The sequence below is a fragment of the Amblyomma mixtum genome, chromosome 3 (assembly GCF_055824585.1).
Source record: "Amblyomma mixtum isolate Tamu chromosome 3, ASM5582458v1, whole genome shotgun sequence".
NCBI lineage: Eukaryota > Metazoa > Arthropoda > Arachnida > Ixodida > Ixodidae > Amblyomma > Amblyomma mixtum.
This window is the reverse complement of record NC_143014.1, coordinates 428,981,941-429,004,317: the sequence shown is the minus strand read 5'-3', so window position 1 is coordinate 429,004,317 and position 22,377 is coordinate 428,981,941. Positions and strand designations below refer to the sequence as shown.

At 48.9% G+C, this 22,377-nt stretch overlaps 1 protein-coding gene across 10 annotated transcripts in view; it reads right to left on the bottom strand.

Moving 5' to 3' along the window:
* The window catches only part of LOC149358053 (uncharacterized), a 284,686-nt gene that overhangs the window by 158,521 nt on the left and 103,788 nt on the right, over positions 1-22,377 (bottom strand). Inside the window, exon 1 of one of the 10 annotated variants that reach the window (XM_089585035.1) lies at positions 13,357-13,495. The exons of the other annotated variants lie outside the window; for them this stretch is intronic. The gene's annotated coding sequence lies outside the window, so the exon portion shown is untranslated. Of the gene's footprint in view, positions 1-13,356; positions 13,496-22,377 lie in introns of those variants that run through there. 10 annotated transcript variants of the gene reach the window in all.

Here is a 22,377-nt window from a genome sequence, read left to right as displayed (position 1 = left end):
CCCTACACCTTTTTATCCTGGTTCTATACCCGCACTGGCCAGATTATGGCAGCTCGGAACGGGCAGCGCATTCAGTTAATTGGCGTCGGAGCATCGCAGGCTCATGCACAGAGGTTTTGGCGCAGCCGGCGGAATGATGGTGAGCCCCTCTGGATCGGGCTAGCAAAAAGTGATCGCAAGCTTTCGAATAGATCAATCATCTATCCCCTTCCCCCCCAACGAGCAAGTTATTAAAGAATTGGCAGGCAAATACAGGGCTCCACAAGGCATTTTATCACAGAGGGTTCTAAAGCGCCAAGAGAGGCCATAGGTGGAGACAGTTTCGTTGCTGTAACTTCATCGCGAGACAGTTATCCATGCTCTGAAGAAAATGCGCGAAATTCGGAATGGTCGCGGTGAGAGCGCGCGTTTTGAACATCCCGCGCCTGGCTCAACATCGCCATGATGCACCTGCCCGGCCTACTGGCTCAGGTGGAGGGCATAAAACACGCACTCTACGCAGACGATATTACAATCTGGACCACCGAGGGGAGCCTTGGGGAGATGGAGGACCGCCTTCAGCAGGCCGCCTCCATAGACTGTGGTCTCCAATGTGCTCCCGCCAAATCAGAGCTTCTACACGTCAGGACAAACCACAAGGACAACACGTCTCTACACATATCTCTGTCGGGCGGTCCCATCAGAGAAGTGGCAGAGCTCCGGATCCTGGGTCTTTTCATCAATAACAAACTTAAGCCGGACTCTACTATAGCAAAACTCAAGAGCATAGGTGAACAGGTAGGGTGCATGATCCACCGTGTTTCCAACAAGCGGGGTGGTCTGCGGGGCAGGGACGCGCTACGGCTCGCCCATGCCTTCGTGACCAGCCGGATCCTCTACGCCGTGCCGTACCTACGCACCACCAAACAACAAGACGAGCGCATTGACGCCATCATCAGGAAGGCAACAAAGCGAGCATTGGACCTACCGGTGGCTACCTCCAACGCCAAACTGAAGGCGTTGGGAGTGGTAAACTCCTATCAGGAGTTGCGGGAGGCCCACCTCGTGAACCAATATACGCGGCTATCGCAGACGGTTCCTGGGCGCCGCCTGCTAAACCGCTTACACATCCAACACACATGCATACCAGAGGGGACGGAGAACATCCCGGTGCTGTGGCGCCACATGCTCTTGGTCGTTCCGCTCCCTCGTAACATGGACATGGCTTCACATGAAGGCAGACGACAAGCGCGGGTTCGCACGCTTGAGAGGCAGTATGGATATAAAGAGGGCGTCTACTACGTGGACATCACAGGGCCGTCGCCCACGGGATTCTTCACGGCTGCCGTAGTCCACCGGGGAATGAATGTCGATGGCCTATCTTTTCGGGCCCCAAATTCAACGCGAGCGGAGGAAGTCGCAATAGCTCTCGCTGCCGCCGATCCAAAATCGAGAACAGTTATCACGGACTCTCGCCGGGCCTGTGAACATTATCTTGCAGGCGAAATATCCCCTCTTGCCTCCCAAAATCTAAGACGCGCTCCCGCCGATCCAACTCGCACAAAAGTGATCTGGGCTCCTGGCCACCAGGGTCTACGAGGCAATGAGGCCGCTGATGCGGCCGCCCGAGCGCTCACACACCGGGCTCCTCATCCTAGCTCTCCTGGCTCAGAAGCTCATAAACCGCTTCTGCGGTTCCGCGAAATCCTAATTCATTATTGCGACAGCCACCGTCTCTACCCAGTACCTGCCAATGGGCTGAGTAAGGCGGAGGAGCGAACTCTGCGGCGCCTGCAGACAGGAACTCTTCTCTGTCCTGCCATAGCAAAACACTTCGATCCGAACACAGATGGGCGCTGCCCGCACTGTGGAGAGATCTGCGATATCTTTCACATGGTGTGGGCATGTACTCGGAATCCTCACCTTCCCCCTTCCCCCACCCCCACCCGAGAGGCATGGGAGACTGCCCTCCTCAACTGCTCCACGCTGGAGTCTCAAAGGGCTCTAGTAAAGCGGGCGCGAGACGGGGCCTCGTCGTGCGGTGTCCCGGACTAAGGATACCGACCATGTAGCAGGGTTTTTTGACCCTCAAACTCTCTTTGCAAATTAAAGTTTTTCACCACCACCACCGCGCCTGGCTGGGGTTCTGCGCCGGCCGGTGACGCGGTGCGTCACGGAGCTGTGGTCGCCATCAGCGCGCACGAGCGTCCGAAGTCCCGTTTACTTCGGAGGTTAAGTGGGCTTTCTTCAGTGCGGGGAAGAAACGTTCAGACTAAGGCTCCCTTCAGGTTAATTTCTGCATGTTTTAACTTACGCTCTGTATGCCTCCCTCCCTCCGTGTGCACGCACAACTTGAACAGCATAGCTGACAGTCGTCTGCGCAGCAGATTAGCGTACGTTATGCTTGCTATTTATCGAAATAGTCAGCAGAAATTAATTAAATAACTTTAAACCGGTTGAAACTAACCTAAGCGTTTCAGTAAAAAAAAGTATAACGTTGAAAGAAACTTCGAATGAGCAACACTCAACAACTTTCTGACAAAGCTTTCGCGTAAGTTCACCGCTAGTTTAGAGCTGTTAGATTCACTTTGATTATTTCGAAATACAAGAATTATAAAGGCATAATGAACATAAGTTTGCTCTATAGGTGATTGCCAGCAATGCTGTGGAAGTGTGCGTGCGTGCGTGCGTGCGCATACAGACGGGAAGGAATACGCACATGCTGTTGTTGAGCGTGTCCTAAATAGCACAGCGATGGGGTAAGATAAATAGCGGACGGCATAAATGACATACTAAGCGCGCTCGGAAAGCGTGATGGGAACAGACATAAGCAAGCCCGGTTTCCGGTGCACAGGTCTGCGGGGCCTGTGGCCACTCCAGCAACAGGGCTAGTTCTCTCCTCGTGGCGTCTCGTTCACACTAGGTTATGTCTCAAGCAAGGCCGACGGATGTAGGCACCCGGCTGTCACCCGATACCTCGAACAACACAGGGCCAATATACGGAAAATTCAAGGCAGCATTCGGTTCCTCTCGCAGCCAGCCGGTACTGTAGCTTGTTGACTGCGCTCGCACAATCGCGTGTCTGCAGAAGAGTGGGGAGCCGCTTTTGAAAGCGCCGTAGAAGCATTCGCCAATCGGTCTGTATTCACACCATGACGTAGAGTGAACCGCACTTGCAAATAAATGGTGGCGCAAATGTGTCTGCTCCTTGTATTTTAGTCCTGCCCGACGAGATGAAATGATTACCTTGTCCCCACTTTTTCTGGTAAGCGGTCTCTAGCATCATAATCTTCATAATCGAGTCAAGCTCACTCCCAGGAAAAGACCCCCTTTTACTAATCTTTAGCTAGCCTTGTCCTGCGTCCTAACAGGACACTGGTTGTCTCTTATCCGTGTTACATGTTGTTGTTGTTAGCCTTTGAAAAGATGGCACATACCCACACTGGGGGATCGGCCAAGAATCGGGAGGTAAAGGTTGCTATTCACCTGTACATAGTAAAGGCAAAAGAAAAGCACACGGGAGAGCAACACCGGGGGAGACTACCACAAGTAGGGCAGGGAGAGAAAAAAGGTATGAGTTTGGATTGGAGAGAGAGAGAGAGAGAGAGAAAAAGAAGAAGAGAATAATTCGAAATATAATAAAGCATAGAAAAGAAAATAGTGCAAGCTTTAGCAAGGCAGTCGATGAGATTCCAGCAAGAAATTTTGAACAGCGTCACAAACAGACCTGTGGCTGAACCCAAGTGTGGTGGCACCAAATGATAGCAAGTGTGGGCTGCTCAAACTGAGGCCAAGATGCTGTAAGGGCAACTCCAGCAGCCTTCTTCTCAAAGAGGTGAAACGACGACAATGGAGCCAAAAATGATCGATAGATTCAGGCTCACGGCAAAATGCAGAGGGGAGATAACGCTCGTTTCTTTCTCTTCACTTCGGCTAGGATATCAGTGCGTGTAGGATGCGTATACTGGCGCCATAGCACACGCACCAGATTCTTAGTTCGTTCTCACGCTCCGCGTTCCATTTCGTGGACTTCCTGAGTATCGTTTTGGCTAGACCTCACCGTGGCAAAGTTTAATCAGAGAGGATGAGGCTAGACAATGTGAGCTGCGGTTTAATGCACAGGCGGTGGTCCCTGGTTCGAGCCCCTAACCAGGGTAAAGTTTTCTTAAAGTACGAAAATTCCGAGGAAGCTGTGTAGGATTACAACAAATAATAGCCATAATTAAAGCAATCATGAGCATCACAAATTCCAAATCTTTATCAACAGCTTGACGGCACTTAAAGCCATCAAAAACCCCTGTAACACTAACCCTATTCTACACACAGTAAAGGAAAAACTGCAAGGACTACAGCAATACCAAACATTTTTAACCTATATCAAGGGACATAGTAGACCAAGTACAGTAAACCAAGTAAAAGAAGGAATACTCGATTATAGTCAGCAAAACGCTATCCCACCAGGACCACACAGATCTGCTCACAACCAAGACAAACAGGGAAGAACTTAAGGCGCAGCAGAAAATTAAGCAACCGAGGAAGTGTCTGCGCATGCAGAAAACCTGGATAAAAAAAATAGGATTTATAGTATAAGCACACAAACTGAAACAATCAAGCAGGAGCTAATGTACATCTAGTAAATTTTGCTGTGGAATAACAGGATGTCAAGCAAAACCAAGACCAATTAGGACCTATATCAAACAAATGTATTGAGAATCGGACTCTATGCACGACCAAATCAAGAGAAGACATCCACTCATCAACGAGGACTTCGACAACCGAAGAGGAGAAGCAGAGGAATAAATAAGAACAAGAAAAAAAAGAGAGGTGGTTAGACGCCCCTGGGGTCGATCCGCATCCTTAGCTGGGGTGCTATGATGGTCACCTAACTACCTCCCTGTCCTACTTTCGTCCCCTTAATCTTCTCCTTGTCATCTTTGCCAAAATTTATTTAATTTTTTTGGCTGTTACTAGGCCTCTTTCTTTTATCTTTATTTAGGCGTTCTTCATCACCCACGATACAGTAGCGGCGCGGGCGACGTGTTCTTCTATCGACCTTATCTTACAGACTGTCTGTGCTCCGAAACCAAAAACTATGGGCAAAGTCCCTGGACATTTGGTCTCTCATCGCACCAAATATTGATGCTTTCTTCTTTTTCCTCCTCCTCTTCTTCTTTCTATCTTTCCCCTGCATCCGCATGGTTGCGCTCAGGACGACACCAATGAGTAATTACTATAATAATAATAATAATTAGAAATATACCGCGAACTAGGAGACGCCTTATCGTAATTATGCCTTGTTCACAACCCCATTCACAAACCAAAGTCATCACTATATTAATACTAAGCTGGAGAGGGTTTTGTGAACAGGATCGTGCAAATACTATTAATCTCAAGTTGATTTGCTACATGATTCAAGAGATTGACCAAAGGTACACCAAGTAGCCTCTTTTCTGCTAAAGTCGTGTACAACTTAAAAACGCAGCGGCAGATGCCTATGAAAGAAGGCTCTCCAAACAATGGCGTCGGCTCATTGTCATGGAGTCGCGGTCAATGCCACGCTAGCAAGTGCAAGGCGGTTGACTGCGACGTCATGACAATAGGTCGACGCCATTGTCTGTAGGGCCATCTTTGAGGGGATCTTTGCTGCTATCGCGCGTTTGCCCCCTTTCGCCCCGGGTCAAGGCTACGCAGGTGGACTCTGAAGCTTTTTTGACAGTCGCAGTACATCATACCTGGAAGAGAGCATTTTGTAACCGCCCTGTCGATGGCAAGGCAGACGGACGCCATCAGTTCTCGTGAGGGAAAGCGCAGATTGCTGGGGCACTTGGAAAAAGGCTATTATCATGCGTTGAACGGTGCAGTGGGAGATTGAACACGCTATATTTTTGGCGCTGGTGTATCGCGACACGGCGTCCACGTTCGTGGACGCCAATTTTCAAAATTTTCTTCGACGCGTCTAGAGTTGTTTTCAGGACTATTTAAAGTCGGTGCTGTGGAGAATGGCAGGGCCATTTCATGCTTAAAAATAATCGCTTTCCCAAACCAAGAAACGGAGACGGACATCGCCACGTTGCGCGGCGCGCCTATGAAGTGCTGTCCGGTGCTGTCACTTCTTTCTTCTCTCATGCAGTGGAATGTATTACTAAAAGAACACAACTGGTTTGTCGTTGCGGAAACAGCATCGGATGATAAAGATAATAACTGCTCGGGCACAATGTGTTAAAAAAAAAAGATTGCAATTACGCGAGCGTGGAAGTGTGCGCCGTGCGTGAATTCCTGTAGTTTTAGAGCCATTCGTGTTATTTTTGTCAAATAAGGGGTGCTAAGAAATCACATACAGATTTTCAGATTTTTCTAAAAAGTAGAACATAATGCGTATCTGAAGGGGTAAACAATACTTCAAATAAAGAGATGTCACCGCGTGCATAAAATTTTAGCCGGAATTAACAGTTTTCGTTGTATAAGCACTACACATAAATGCTTCTTGCCCGTGAGACTATTGCACAAAACTGTATACAGTTAGAAGCCTTTCATTTAAGAAAAAAAAAACATTTGAGATGGAAGAGCTCAATGCACCCCTGCGTTGACAGGAGCAAGTGCACTGCTCGCCGCGAAGGCCGCACGACACGCACACACACCGGCATTCCGGGCTGCGCCAGCCAGCGGCGCCATTGACACATTGCGTTCTGCTAGACATTTTCACGCGTCCCGACTGACAGGCGGGAGGGGAACGGTGACGCTGACGGACTGCTACTAACGGCTCTTGACCGCGGCTGCCGCACTTTCGACGAGAAAGGGCTGCCTCCGCACAGGTGAGCGATCGAGCGGAACTTGACTGTTTTTTTTTTTGTCGCAGTTGTGAAGCGCGTTCCGCCCTGCTCAGAGTCGGAAAGCGCAGCTTGAGTATTCATCGCAGTAGCGGATGATGCGTACGCCGTGATAGATAGATCGATACATCGATCGATCTGTACAACTGAAGAACGCAACGGAATTTACCCTCAAAGGAGCCTCAAAGGAGGCTCAAAGGACCCTCAAAGGAGGCTCTCCAGCAAATGGTGTCTACCGATTCTTATGAGGTTGCGGTTTATCTGCTCGCACCTGCCAGCCACTTGCGATGTCGCAAGGGGATTGGCTGGAAAGTCTCCTTGGAGGGGCATTTAATGCTGCTGCGTTCTTGAGTTGTATCAATCAATCAATCAATTAATCAATCAATCAATCAATCAATCAATCAATCAATCAATCAATCAATCAATCAATCAATCAATCAATCAATCAATCAATCAAATCCTTCATTTTACTCGTTGAACGGCAAAAAGGAGACAACCTTCAGTTTCAAGCGCTGTAACGTTTCCGGTTCCGTTGCGGAAGTCAACTCTTTTTTCACTGTAACGTCTTCGTGGTTTATACCCCTCGATGTGTGTCAGTAGAGGAGGCGAGAGCAGGGGACGTTCTCCTGGCTAAACGGCGCCGGCATTGCCGTCAGTGTCCGAGTACATCGTTACCAACAACTCCGTGTTCGGCCGCTGGGTGACTGGAATGCTGTTCATGTGTATCTTGGAATGGGCCCTCCCGTGAGGAAGGGAAGGGGAAAAGGAGTGGCACGTTGTTTATTTTCGCACTGTGGGAGGGCAAAGAGTCTGAAGGGCTGTTCACTACAGCTGGCATGAGCAAATGAAACCACGTACTATGAGGCGACATCAGCACAACCAAAAATACGATGCACCAATCCGAAACAGTTTCCTTCTCGACCGAATCAGGCCTACGTGAATTATAAGTTGTAACTTTATAACGTTGATGACATGCGTTTCGTACACGGCCTTTTCAAGAGTTGTCCATTGTCACTGTTGTGTTCTCTCGCTCCAGTTACTGCTACCTACCCGGCCGTGCTTGTCTTCGTTTCCTCAAACTGAATGCATGCTTTGAAGGAGACACACACTCCTTGCCAACTCACAGGCCTTCAGCTGGCAACGATTATTTAGCTGCAGAAAGAATCTTATAAGGAAGTTCAGAATATAGCCACAGGTGCATGATATCACGTATAAGCTTTGCAGGTATGAAGAAGGGAAGTAGGAAGGTGGGGTCGTTGGTGATACTCTGAACGTTGCAAAAAAAAAAAAAAGAGTTGAAATAAAATACCAACTGATCGCTTGCTTTCAATCCGACCTCGCTGAAAGCGAAAATCCTTATGAAGGGGACTACATGCCACAGCAGCCGTTCCGACAGCTTGGCTCTTGCTCAAGCGAGCTCGATCCCTCTCTTCGAACTTACTGCTAAATATCAAAAGTCGCATATACTTCTCTTTGGTGATTTTAATTTCCCGGATATTGACTGGAGTACTAACACTGCTTCAGCATCAGGCACGGTGGAAGCCAAAAATTTCATAGAAGTGTGCCTGAACTTTGGCCTTACACAAGTTATCTTGACGCCAACAAGAATAACACAAACGAGCGCTAACATATTAGACCTACTACTCGTCAGTCATCCCGAAAGTGTTAAATCAGTCACGATTCTTCCTGGCATAAGCGATCACGAAGTAATTCATACCGATATAGCCTTAACTCCGCTTCGGAACCAAACTTTTAAAAAGACGATCCGTTTGTACGATAAGGGTGACTACGCAGAGATTAATCGTGAACTAGACGCTTTCTTTCAATCTTTCCGAACTAATTTTCATATTCGGTCTATCGAAGAAAATTGGACTATATTTAAGAAGAAAATTACTGAACTAACTGATCAGTTCATTCCTAAGTTCACCTTCCGAGAGAGTTCACAGAAACCATGGTTCACTAAAACGCTAAAACGTTTGGAGAATAGAAAGAAGCGTCTATTTCGCGCAGCCAAAGCAAAAACTAACCAGGCGGCCTGGGACAAGTATTACGCAGCCGAAAAGGCATACAATTCATCTGCTCGGAACGCCAAACGTTCCTTTTTTAACAAAGACTTACCCCGAATACTACACACTAATCCTCGAAAATTCTGGGACACCATCAACCCAAAACACAAAGGCGATATCAGTGTCACAAATGAAGCAGGAGACGTGCTTAGTCATGCAGAGTGTGCTCACATGTTCAATGTTGCATTTCAATCAGTGTTCACTAATGAATATGATGCCCCCTTTTCTGTGCCAAACACTTTTATTTATAATGTTATGTCACCTGTTGAATTTAACGCATCGGGAATTCTGTCACTAATCGATAAAATGAAACTTTCATCTTCGGCCGGTTTCGATAATGTCAACGCCAAATTTCTTAAGAATACGAAACTCACCAGTGCCAGTTACTTATGTTTGCTATTCCAGCAGTCACTCTCTTCTGGCCAACTTCCTCGTGACTGGAAAAATGGGAAGGTCATTCCAGTCTTCAAATCCGGTAACACAAATTCTCCATTAAATTATCGCCCCATTTCTTTAACAAGCGTGCCTTGCAAGCTAATGGAACACGTCATATTCTCCCATGTCATTGCCTTCTTGGATTCGAACAATTTTTTTCATCCTGCGCAGCACGGGTTCCGGAAAGGCTTTTCTTGCGACACTCAACTAGCTCTTTTTATTCATGACTTGCATGCCAACCTAGATCTTAACCTGCAAACTGACGCTATATTTCTTGATTTTAAAAAAGCCTTCGATAAAGTTCCCCACAAACGCCTGTTGTACAAGTCATCTAACCTTAATATCGATCCTAATGTTGTTGCATGGATTAAAGAATTCCTAACTAACCGCACTCAGTCCGTCTTTGTAAATGAACACACTTCCAGCTTCCTTCCTGTAACATCTGGCGTCCCTCAAGGTTCCGTACTAGGTCCCCTTTTGTTTTTAATATACATAAATGATTTGCCCTCGCATGTGTCTTGTAAAATTCGCATGTTTGCTGACGATTGTGTTATTTATGAAGCAGTTAATAACAATTCTGATCAATTATCTCTCCAAAACAACCTTAACAAGATTCGGGATTGGTGTAAAATTTGGCTAATGGAGCTTAACCCTCACAAATGCAACGTACTCTCTTTTCATCGCCGCCGTAACCCGCTCGTGCCCTTCTATCACATAGACTCCGTTCCCGTGCTGCCAGTAGAATCATACAAATATTTAGGCGTAACTTTGTGCGCTGACCTCTCCTGGAAAACGCATATAACTAACATCATTTCTTCAGCTAACAAATCCCTTGGTTTTCTAAAACGTCATCTACACGATGCGCCCATGCATGTTAGGTTATTAGCTTACGAAACACTTGTGAAATCGAAATTAGAATACGCATCACCCATTTGGCATCCACATCAAGCTTATCTAACCAACGCATTAGAAATTTTGCAAAACCGCGCAGTCAGATTTATTCATTCTTCATATCATTACAGCACGAGTGTTACATATCTGAAATCGCTTTCAGGCATACAGCCACTCGAGCTGCGCCGCCGCACAGCCAGTCTTCTATTATTTCACAAGTTCTTTTACAGCCATCTACGAACTGCACCCTACATGGTCCCTCCGGCACGCATATCTCACCGCACTCTCCACCAACTCCAGATCAGCCGTCCACGTGCACGCACAGTCACCTTCGCAGCTTCATTTTTTTCACGCACCGCCGCGGACTGGAATGGCCTTCCCGCTGACATTGCAACAATAACCTGTCCCGCGAACTTCGCACGCTGAGCTAACACCTTTTTGTCATCATCATAACGCATGATTACTTTGTCGCACCAAACGTTGTACCCACCCCTTATGTAATGCCCCTGAAAAGGGGTCTTTAAGGAAATAAAATTGATTGATTGATTGATTGATTGAACATCGACTAACCTCAGGGAGTAGTGCAGGACCATTCCGAGCACAACTTCCGGCGCGCTGCACGAAACGGTTATCCTCGCAAGAGGCGCTGACTATACGGAGAGAGCTTCGGTATACCTCTACATGTCAGAGCTACGGAAGCTGTGGTTATAAACAGTGCGCGCGCTCACGGCTGTCCGTCCAGCACCCCGAGCTGTGCCGGATGTGTGGTGTGCCGAGTGTGCTGTGTTTCCACTTCGAATAGGCATGACCTCCAGTTTCAAATTAGACAAAAAATATACCAAAAACTGCTGCTGTAATTAGTCGTTTAAATGCATGTATAAAGCCCAATATGATATCTTTCCAAGTTGATTCCAGCGCATTGGTGGTGCCTTCCTGATGTCCAATGCCCGCAGTAAAATTCCGCCTCGCGGGCGTGGGTGAACAGGTGATGTGAAGGGAATCCACAGGATAATCTCGATTTAGGCGGATAAACTTGTGTAAGGCACTGTTATAGACGCAGCCTTCAGGTGCTTTTTGAAACGCAGGAAAGGGCGACTCCTTTGTCGGCGCTCTTGAAAACTTCTGTACCTTACATTCTAATGAAGCGCATGCCGTTTTCATTGCACTGACTTGAAAACGTTGGCTTAACCAGCGGCTGATGCTGATAACTAAGCCAGCAGGGCGTAATTTCCAGCCAAGCCAGAAGTCCTGTATGACAACATGAATTCGCCCATCAGGATTTGCCAGCGCAATGGGAGCTCGGTCGTCTTAACGCAGCTTTTTACTGCCGTTGTGCCTCAGACGTGTACTGTTGGAAAAAAAGACTCAAGACGTCAAGGATGACGTCAAAAGTAGCGCTGGAAATACAGTCGGCCTCATGAAAGGCGCTTTTACATTAAAAAAAAAAATGCGCGTGCAAAATTTTCTATAGGTAAGCCCCCACCATGAACACTAATTCAAAGGCCATTTAACAGTATCATTCTCGAAGCTTTGCTGAACTGATGCTTCGTCAGAAGCAGTTTTAAGGACTGATGCGATAAAAAAGTAAATCGCCATGGATTCATTGCGGTACAGCCTGAATTTATAGAGTTTTCTAATTGACTGCCAAGTTATTTTTACTGAGACTGAGACAACCTATTTGCTGCTTTGCTCGGCCAATAAAGAGCACTCATTGTCCTTGTAGAACGCTGAACAAGTTTCATTTTCAATGAATGCCTGTTTTCTAAGAATAGACTCACAGGATGAAGCGAAGCACAGTTTGTTTCATGCGAGGGGGCGGTATTATGTGTGGACTCCGCTGCATTGGTTTTAGTCCCCGCAGCTTTCTCCGCGCGCAGTCTTCTGCATTCCACTGCCTCAGTTTATTTGGACTGTGTTGGCTATTTTGGCTTCGTACGGACTCCTTTTAGATACACAGATAACCAATGATAACTTGAAACCGAATTTATCATTTTAACAAGCTGTGGTGATGCAGTCCCCTTGCAAGGCTGACATAAAGATTGGTGTACGTTTATGTGGGTTTAACGTCCTGAAGCAACTCAGGCTATGAGGGACGCCGTAGTGAAGGGCTCCGGAAATTTCGACCACCTGGGGTTCTTGAACGTGCACTGACATCGCACAGTACACGGGCTTCTAGAATTTCCCCTCCATCGAAATTCCACCGCCGCGGCGGAGATCGAACCCGCGTCTTTCGGGTCAGCACCCGAACGTCATAACCACTGAGCCACCGCAGCGGCCCTGGCATAAAGACGCCAAATACAAATTGTTGATAGCAAGGCGACAGCAGTCGATGGGCGGCTGATGTGTGCGATGCGGCATAAACGACAGCGTTTAAGCGTGTGCATGAGGGTGTAGCCGGCGCAGATGTTGCAAAATAAGAGCGAGCGGCGGGAGTGAAAGCGTGTCTGTTCTTCTATACCAGCACTTCAGCACTCTGCAAGCGGCATGCGGGCGCACGGTGAGGCGCGATAACAAAAAAAGAACGCGTACATTAAGACCCTCCAACATGACGTGTACATGAACGCGGCGGTGAGTATAATCACAGCCGTTTCGATGAGCGTGGCTGATTTACTAACTTAAAATCACCCGAGCAGGACCATAGATGCGCTAAATTCGAATCTATGTGTTCGACAAATTTCAGTCAAAATGGACGCTCCAACGAGTTGGTTTTGACACTGGCGGATCACGCTCGAATATGGACGACCGAAATGCACAGCACTGACAGGGCGTCAGCGCCCTGTCAGTGTATACTTCTGCCGTCCTTGCCTCCGCGCTGATGCACTAATTTCTTCGAGCCTCTAGTAATTTTTCACCTGCCTAAAGCAGGACAACACAGGGCAGGTTTTGCCCCATGCAGAATACCTGTGTCGCAAGTAATATGCTCCCGGGTTTAGCAAAAGACGGCTCAGTGGAGTCACTGGACGCCTTTAGATTCCACTCCTCGGGCGCAACCTACGTGCGACATGGTGGCATGCGCGCGGCAACCACACCGACGTCTATTGCAACACGCCCACCTCGCCCCCCCCCCCCCCCCCCGCAGCGCGTGGCATTGCAAGTTCGGCGCGCTACGCAAACAATTCGTCGCGCACCGCGACCGAGTGCACCAAATTGTTACTCACAAACGGAGCAGCGTCAGCGGCGAGCAGCTCGGGTCAAGGGCGCTGCGCCTGCAGCCGCGGGCGACGACGACGACGACAAGAGCGCAGCGGCGGAGTGTAGCGCCGTTTTTCCTCCGCTCAGCACACTCGCCCACTTCCCGCTGACGCTGGCGAGCGCCCTCACCGCGCATCCGGCCCGGCGTCGCGTAGAGGTGCGCTGCTGTCTTGCGGCCGTTCGCGCCGGTACGAGAAACGCGCCCATTGTTGGAGCCCGTGTACGCGGCCAGCTGCTGGAAGCGTGCAACCGGCTGCGGAAGGCCCTTCGGATGCGACGAGCTCTTGGTCGGTTGCCACACCGACGTTGCGTTGCAGCATTAGTGTACCAAGTGCGCGCTACAAAAGGTTCGAGCTACGCAAAAATCGAGAACCGCAAATTACTTACACCCTCACATTTTCTCAATGCATTCTCCTGAAGTTCTAAGAACCTGCGCACTGTTGCAACCCATTTTTGCAGCCACTCTTTACATTCATTTTTATGAGTGCTACAGACTCGCTCTCGTAGGCTTGACAAGCTTGGTGGCTTGACAAAGTGTTAACGCTCATGCGTTTTTAAAATACCGGGATACAAGAAATAATTACCCAGCAACAGCGCCATAGGTCTAACCACTGTGCATTGCAAGAACTGAATGATGTTTGTTGCGTGCGCGACCTCACTGTCGTGGCGCAAAATGATCCCCTGAAACTCTGTCCTGGCCCCTGCTTCTTCCAGCTGACCAAGAACCTTTGTTAGCTATGATAAATTGCGCGCCACACAGCAGAAACAGTGCCTTGTTCCTGCCGAGGAACATTTCCGACATGACCGCTTCTGCCGAAGAAGTCTCCGCCATTTTCTTGGGGACACCTCGGGATCGTTTCACTTCAGTTGCTGGGTATTCATCAAGAGAAATCCATACTCCTGACTGAAGGGTATTCTCAGAATGAAACCAATAAATCGTGGTCTTTTTAATTAATACTGGTCTCAGCACTTGTAACGATGTAGCAAATGCGTCTATAGTCTCTTCGGAAGGAGCTAGGTACCCAAAAGTTCATTTCAAACATTCACGGCAAGCAAACTGAAAGGGACCGCTCTCTACCGTGCTTCTCGCAATTGAAACAATGCACCTTAACACAGCCTTTGGCAGCAGTCCTCGTGTAAAGCGCGAGGCTTCAGCATTTAGCACATGAGCTTTTCTGCGCTTCACCTTGCTAACGTGTCACGCATACTTTACGCGCTAACACGTCGCACCGTTACTTCGGGCTGCAAACTAAACTAAATAAATTAAAATACGGGGACCAGAGTTATGGCGCGCGGGGTGGGTGTATATACCTGGGATTTCAGGGAATCCCGCCAATAATTTTGAAAAATAGGGTTTTTGAGGCAAAGAGAACCTTTCTGCAGCAAAGTAATACCAGTGTTGGCGGACATCCAAAGCAGGCGAATCATGTTAACTAATAAAGTTATGAACCAAATTCTGGTAGTTAACATTTTAACTATTACCGATAGGCGCCTAACTGCAATTAGAGATTTGTAGCCGGCTGTTAGTAATAGCCATATCAGCTTCTAAAATTTGGAAAACGCGATTACCCTCACTGCTGTGGCTCAACAAATTTGGGCCTTTTGTCTAGTCATTCGAAAACTGCGCGCCTGCGGAGAGCGCAAAGCGACGTCCTTCAAATCGCGACACCCCGTGACGCACGTACAGTCTTTGTCAAAAGTTTAGAGCCCAGGAGGTTTACTTCTTAGCCTTGCAGTGGGACTCCTGAAGCATTCTGGGAAGCCCTACCCATAGAAGGAGGCAGTACCAGAAATCTTCTTACCCAGAGGAAATTTGGAGCGCTGGAGATGCATCACGAACCACACAGTGAGGCTCAGAAGCAAACCCCCTGGGCTCCAAACTTTTGACAAAGGCTGTACCACGCAACAGTGACACACACGCGCGCACGCACACACGCGCGCACGCGCACGCACACACAGATATATATATATATATATATTCGTTGCGGCTAACGCTGTTAACTCTCAAACGTCCACGAACCGAGTCTGTATACAGTTCCCACACGCCGCTTCAAAAAGCAGCGCTAGAAGCGTTACCGTATCAGGTTTTCCCTCTTTGGTGAGTTATACACTGAAACAACACTTACGAAAAGAACGCCATAAGTGTTATCCAACAATTACGCCCGTAATCACAGCGGTGCACCATCCTATATTTCTTCGTTCCTACTCCAGTGCCTCCTCTAAGTCTTCTGACTTTTTTTTTTCATTGCCGTTGGCAGCGGTGCAGCGCAAAAGCTGGCTTCGTTCCGAGTATACCTCCCGTTGTTTGCTTTTCGCTCGCCCTCTCTTGTGCCGCAAGCCGTAACTCTGCGCGGACTCACCACTGAGAGCGGATGTGAAAACACTGAGAGTGATACGTGCGCTCTTTTCACAACGCCTTCTTTCTCGCGAGTGCCGTACGTGATCCACGTTGAAGCTTGTCCTTTCCGTTCGATATCTCTTTCCTTTCGAATGTGAGAGTGCGCCGAGCGGCTCGTAGCTACGGCGAGCAAAAAAGTATCGGCGATAAGAGCGCAACGCCCGGCTATAGCTTTTCTGTATATTGGTTGAGTCCCGAGGGTGGGGAAAGTGCAGAAAGGGATCCTGCAGCACGCGCAGACTTTCCGAAAACGCTGCAGCTTCAGATCTCGGCGCTTAGTAGCTGCATGCGCCGACACATTCGTCGACCAGGAACTGTGGACTCGGTGCTCATAACGCAAATTGTAATCATTCAACATTTTCGCTGTTTGCCGGTCAGTCAAGCATGCAGTGCTCTTGCACAGTGGAAGTTTTACGCCGGCGACTCCCAGAGGCGTGGGCGAAATTCTATGCGTCATGAAGTGTCCTGCGAAAAGACACTTATTAAAAGGATTTGAGCAGCTCTTTTTAAATAAGATCGCTCCGTAACGGGTCGGCGTGCGAGCGCTGGCCAATGACGGTATCTGCAGAGACGATAGAGAACGAAAGCACATAGCCATGTTGCAAAGCGCGCTCTCCCGCTCTCAGCTTCTGCCGCGCAGTCCGCCCGCAGTGCTGCTTCTTTGTTGCGGGAACGAAAATAAAGCGGTGCAGACGGTCTCCACGACGGAGGAGACGGGAGAAAAGTATGAAGGATGAGGGAAACAAGGGCGCGCACATGATGCAGATAGAGAGAGAGAGAGAGAGAGAGAGAAAAGACGGGCACGGAGGGCGAGAGGGGCGCTCGTTACCGGGTAGCCTGAAAAAGAGGCCCTCCAAGGTCGTGGTCTCGTCGGCGGCAACCTTTGCTCCCGTGCGCAACAGCATTTGGAGAAGGCTGCGTACCGTTCCGGCTTGCAGTTCCTGCTCGTAGCATTATTCGAATTAGTGGCTGGACCGTTGTATAGTTGTTACGCTTCATCTCCTCTTCGCGGTCGAATTAATACAGTTATATGTACTTACAATTTCTGGAGTGCTCTCTAGATGTAATGCTGGTTACTCTACACCATAAAGCTACTGATATGCAAGGGTTCGCTTCATGAACTTAGCTATACTGGACGACTGACCACTATCGTCGGCCATGTTGTTACTCAGTGATGGTCGTCGACAGATCTGTGGACTCCACTAATTGATTTTGAAAGAACAATGAGGTTAAGTTTTTGTTTTCAGTAAAATTTGACTGCTTGGCTTTCTGTGACTGCGCTGTCGTTGATTCGGCACCAGAGGACGTATTTATTGCTGATAAATTTGGAGCTGCAAACGAACTTTTTCATGGCTATTTGATTCAAACTCATGACGTCGTTGGTGACGCCAAGACTATTACGAGCCCCGTGACCTCTGGCTGGAAATGGATAGCGGTGTGGTCCGGCCTCAGAGACCAGCATTAAAAAAAAAAGTTTTCACGTGATCACAGCCTGCTTCTGAACACGGCTGGTGGCGGCGATACCTGTATTTCAAGGCCTTTTATATGTTATAAAAGCTCCGTTTTATGTCGCAGTACCATTTTTGTCATTAAAGCGGTAATCAATCGGTACATGTTAACTTCCATTAGTCCTCGGCGTCCGTTTAAACTACATAGAAACTTTTAACTTTACCTGTTACTTGCGTTCAGGAATTAACGTTTTACTCTGGCAGCCCCAGCTTCCACCGTGCTACAAGTGAAATGTCTTCATTGTTGTGTAAAATATTTGACATGTGTTTTATACTACAGCTGCTTTTTGGTGAAGTGTAATACAAGCTTCTCACACTTCTCGCTTCGCAGTAACGCTCAGTCACACTATAGCTGATCCGCGGTGCGGTAAACTTTGCATATTGAACAATCTTCTCTCACCGTAAGCGGAAGCATTGATTTCGTAGAATATCATTTGCTGTATAGGGAAAAGAAATCTAGTTTCTTAAACAGTCAGGCCCGTTAAATTTGCTACAACAAACCTGTGACATCTGCAGTGCTATTAAGTGCCAGAAACCCAGCGTTTCTGGAGCGTAATTAGAAGCCCGGAAGCGAGAAAAACGGGTGAGGCTGAGCGAATCTATGCACGTAAAGCATCCTCCTAAGTAAAGGCCTAGTCTCTTCCGTAGCATAAATAAATAAATACATAAAATTAACTTCTTAGGGAATTGGGGATAAAGGAAGATATGAAATCAAGTAAAATGAAATTTGAATAAAGCGAGGCAAAATGGAAACAAAATGACAATCACGCACGCGTATTCTACCCTGTATCGCGCGCAGCCCCTAAAGTACTCGTACGTAGTTCCGAAAGCACTTAATGACCCCTGATTAAAATATTTGGGCGTTAACCACCACCTTGGGACAACGAAAGGAGGCGTGTTTCTGGGACTCGGAAGTTCAGTTCTGCGCGATTCAGTTCTTCGTGAGGCGCTCGAGGGTCATCCCATGGCTGGAGGTATTTCTTAAGAGTTAAAAATAGGATCGTTGCCCATGGAGACCACTGGCAGTCTTAGAGCAGATATAGTATGTAATGTGGGGTTGAACGTCCCAAAGCTGCGCACGAGCTATGAGGGACGCCGTTGTAGAGGGCTCAGGATTAATTTCGAAAACGTGGGGTTCTTTAACGTGCACTGCCAACTCACAGCAGATAGGCGCCCTTTGCGCTTCTCTTCCATCGATATGTGACCGTCACGGCCGTGATTCGAACCCGCGACGTTGGGCTCAGCAGCCAAACGCTACAGCCACTGAGCCACCGCGACGGGTAAAATCCCAGAACAGTTCTATGTGGAACTCCTGTGGAGGGCAGCGCTAAAACCATTCCCCAGGTTTTCCTGTACCACATGTGCAGCACGGCCGGTTAGAATGACGCATCGGTTGAAGGATGCTGCCAGCGCCTGTACGATACTTGCAGTTTGAGTCGATGAACAAAAGAATCTGTGCTACAGATGGTCTGCACGGGAACTGCAAAGCAGGGTGAAATCTGTACAGTTCGCCCCCGTGGCTCAGTGGCTTTGGTGTTCGGCTGCAGAACCAAGGTCGCGGGATCGAATCCAGACGGCGACGGCCACATTTTGGTGGAGGCAGAATGCAAAAACGCACGTGTGCTGTGCGATGTCAGCGCACGTTGAAGAACCCCAGGTGGTCTAATTTGATCCGTAGCCCTCCACTACACGGCGTCTCTCATAGATCATGTGTCGCTTTGGGACTTTAAACTGCCCCCAGTAAACAATACCGAACAAATCAGCGCAACTCGTGCATAACTGACTTGTACAACCATCCCATTCGCACTTTTGCACCGGCTGTCGTGGATACTGCAAAGGAATACTTAGCACAAATTGAAGTTCGCCTATGTAGAGAGCGTACCGCATTCCAAACTCAGAGACCACTCTCTCCGAAAAAGGAAATTTTTTAAAACAAGAAGTTAAAAATCAAACAGCAGGTGTGTCGCCACCAGCGGCCGAATTCGCAAGTTAAATGCGTACGTCGACGCCAATTTCACCGCGGATCTGAGATGCTACGCTGCAACGCCGTTCACTTCAAAACGGTGGCAACCCGACACTTTCGGTAAGGACGTCGCTAGTTTGAATCGACTGGCGGGAAACTTTTAACCCAATTTCCTCCGCCCTTAATGTGTCTTTTGTTGGCGGGAAAGCGTCAACATACCCAGAAAGAGCCATCAACTTATATATTGTAGCAGGATTTCCGGGGAAAGTAACTTAGCGACAGCTAGCCAAAATGCCGGTCCGAGCTTCGGTCATCCAGCCAGCAATCCCGCGCCGTGCGCTAGCGGAGCGGCGGCCGCCGCTGCTCATCTTCCCCTTTAGTTCTCTCTCTTTAGTTAGTCTCTTCGGACTGGATGGTTGAATGACGCCTCGCTGAAGCATGTCGTCCACCTGAGTGTTGATAATCTGACGTTCGGCAGCCGAAACTCGGTACGGGCGTTGACGAAGCGGCAAGTGGGCTCCGGTGTCGATCTCATGGGTCACGGTAGACGTGCGGCCGAGTCGGTTTTGAGCCACGTCGAAAGAAGAGCGAAACTGGTTCAGTAGGTGAAGTAGTCGGGCGCGTTGCGGTGTGGCAAGACTGGCGTCGACGGAATCGGCAAAGGCATCGTCTGTGGCCACAACGGGAGATGCGGGCAAAGTAAGAGAATTAGTAGCAAGAGAACATGATTCGGCGCATCGTTCGGGATCGAGCAAAGAGTCGACGGGCTGAATGTGGCCAAGGCATTCGCCACGGAGAAATATGCAGGGGCTCAAAAAAGGGTTCGAGACCGGGATGAGGCTGCAGCCGTCTTGAACAGTGAGCACAGCGAATGGCAGAGGCAGACCGTGTCGAGAGATGAAGACGTCGGATGGTGTAAAGACGACGGCGCCGTCAGATGCGGTGAGGCAGGAGACAGGGACAGGAACAGATGAGCACAGAGGAATCTCGATGTCGTCAGCCACAGACAGTTTGCCCCACGAAGATGACGTATCAGGCGAGGTAGCACTGCACGGAAGAAGTTCGAGCTCGGCACGAGCGCAGTCGATGAGGGCCTCATGTTGGGAAAGAAAGTCCCAACCTAAAATAATGTCATGCGAGCACGATGAGAGAACGACGAATTCAACAGTATATAAGGAACCGTGAATGATGACCCTGGCTGTGCAGGCGGCTAAAGGCGAGATTCGCTGCGCATTAGCTGTATGAAGCGAAAATCCGGATAACGGCGTCGTCACTTTGCGAAGTTTGCGGCACAGTTTCTCATTCATCACAGAAACAGCAGCGCCAGTATCAACAAGCGCCAAGGCGGTGTGGCCCTCCACAGAAACGTCGAGCACATTCGCTGGGGACAAACGAGGCCTTGAACTTGTCGCCGAATACGCAGTTCTTGCCTCGGGAACTGCGGCAACTAGTTTTCCTGGCGCATAGGGGAATGAGGACGCAGTGGCGAAACAGAACGGCGCCGCGGGGATGGCGAACGGCGGCGAGAATACGGGCGGCGATCGGAGGCATCAAGCTGTTCGGCAGCCGACGGACGTGGCGGGGGCTGTGGTGCCGCGTAGACGTAGGTCCTGGGGTCATCCACGGGTGGTGGCACACGGCGTCGGCACAGGCGCGCAACGTGGCCAGGGACACCACATGCATAGCAAATAGGACGGTTGTCACGGGTGCGCCAAGGGTTGACACGAGCAGGAGGTGGTCGGGTTGGAAAGGCAGGCGGCGGCGTCGGAGGATAATACGAGACAAACGGCTCGGCTCTTGGTTTTCGAACGGCGTCAGCGTATGTGAGCGGCGCTGCAGCGGGAACCGGCGGAAGAACAGGTGGTAGCGCTTCGGTCACTTGCTCGCGAATCACCGTTTGTAGGGTCGGATCCAGGTTGGAGGGAGGCCCCTGCACGCCGTGAAGAAGTGACAGCTGCCGAGCCACCTCCTCACGTACAAAGTCTTTTATCTGGTCAAGTAGCGGGCTGTGAGAGGTTGTCACAGCGAGGATGGAAAGCGAGTCAGGCTGCACGGAGGGTGGTAGCACCGGAATGCGCTGCTTGCGGAGCTCATCGTAGCTCTGACACAGGTTGAATACTTCGGCAACGGTGGTAGGGTTCCGGGCGATAAGCATCTGAAATGCTTCCGTTTCGATGCCTTTCAGGACATGCTTAATCCGGTCCGCCTCGGTCATAGACGAGTCTACCCTTGAACAGAGGTTGATGACATCCTCGATATAACTCGTGAACGATTCTCCCTGCAGCTGGGCTCTCACTCGCAGGCGCTGTTCAGCGCGCAGCTTGCGTACTGCAGGGCGCCCAAAGATGTCAGAAAAGGCTCTTTTGAAGGCAGACCAGGTGGTAAAGTCTGCTTCATGGTTCCTGTGCCATAGGCTGGCCACGTCCGAGAGGTAAAACACCACGTTGTTCAATTTCATGGCGTCGTCCCACCGGTTGTGGCCGCTTACCCGCTCGTAGGAGGCAAGCCAATCCTCCACGTCGTGATCATCGGACCCGGTAAAAATGGCTGGGTCCCGCTGTCGGGGAGCGCCAGGGCAAACGACGGGCGTAGGCGAAAGGGAAGATGACTGGCTTGCGTCGGTGGACATGGCTGGAGCGATCGTTCTGCTGCGAAGCTCCAGGACGTTGGCCAAAGGCTGTACCCAGCACCTCCACCAAATTGTAGCAGGATTTCCGGGGAAAGTAACTTAGCGACAGCTAGCCAAAATGCCGGTCCGAGTTTCGGTCATCCAGCCAGCGATCTCGCGCCGCGCGCTATGCTCATCTTCCTCTTTACAATATATATATATATATATATATATATATATATAATGCAAAAAAAGGGAAAATCTTGGCACGGTATGTAGTAGTAAGAACGTAGACCAACGTTTGAAACGCTTGAAACAATTTATTGACGTTTCGACCGTGTATATATATATATATATATATATATATATATATATATATATATATATATATATATATATATATATATATATATATATATATATATATATATATATACATATATATATATACAGGGTGTCCCAGCTAACTTGGACCAAGATTTATAAAAAAACTAAACGTTCTTCGGAACT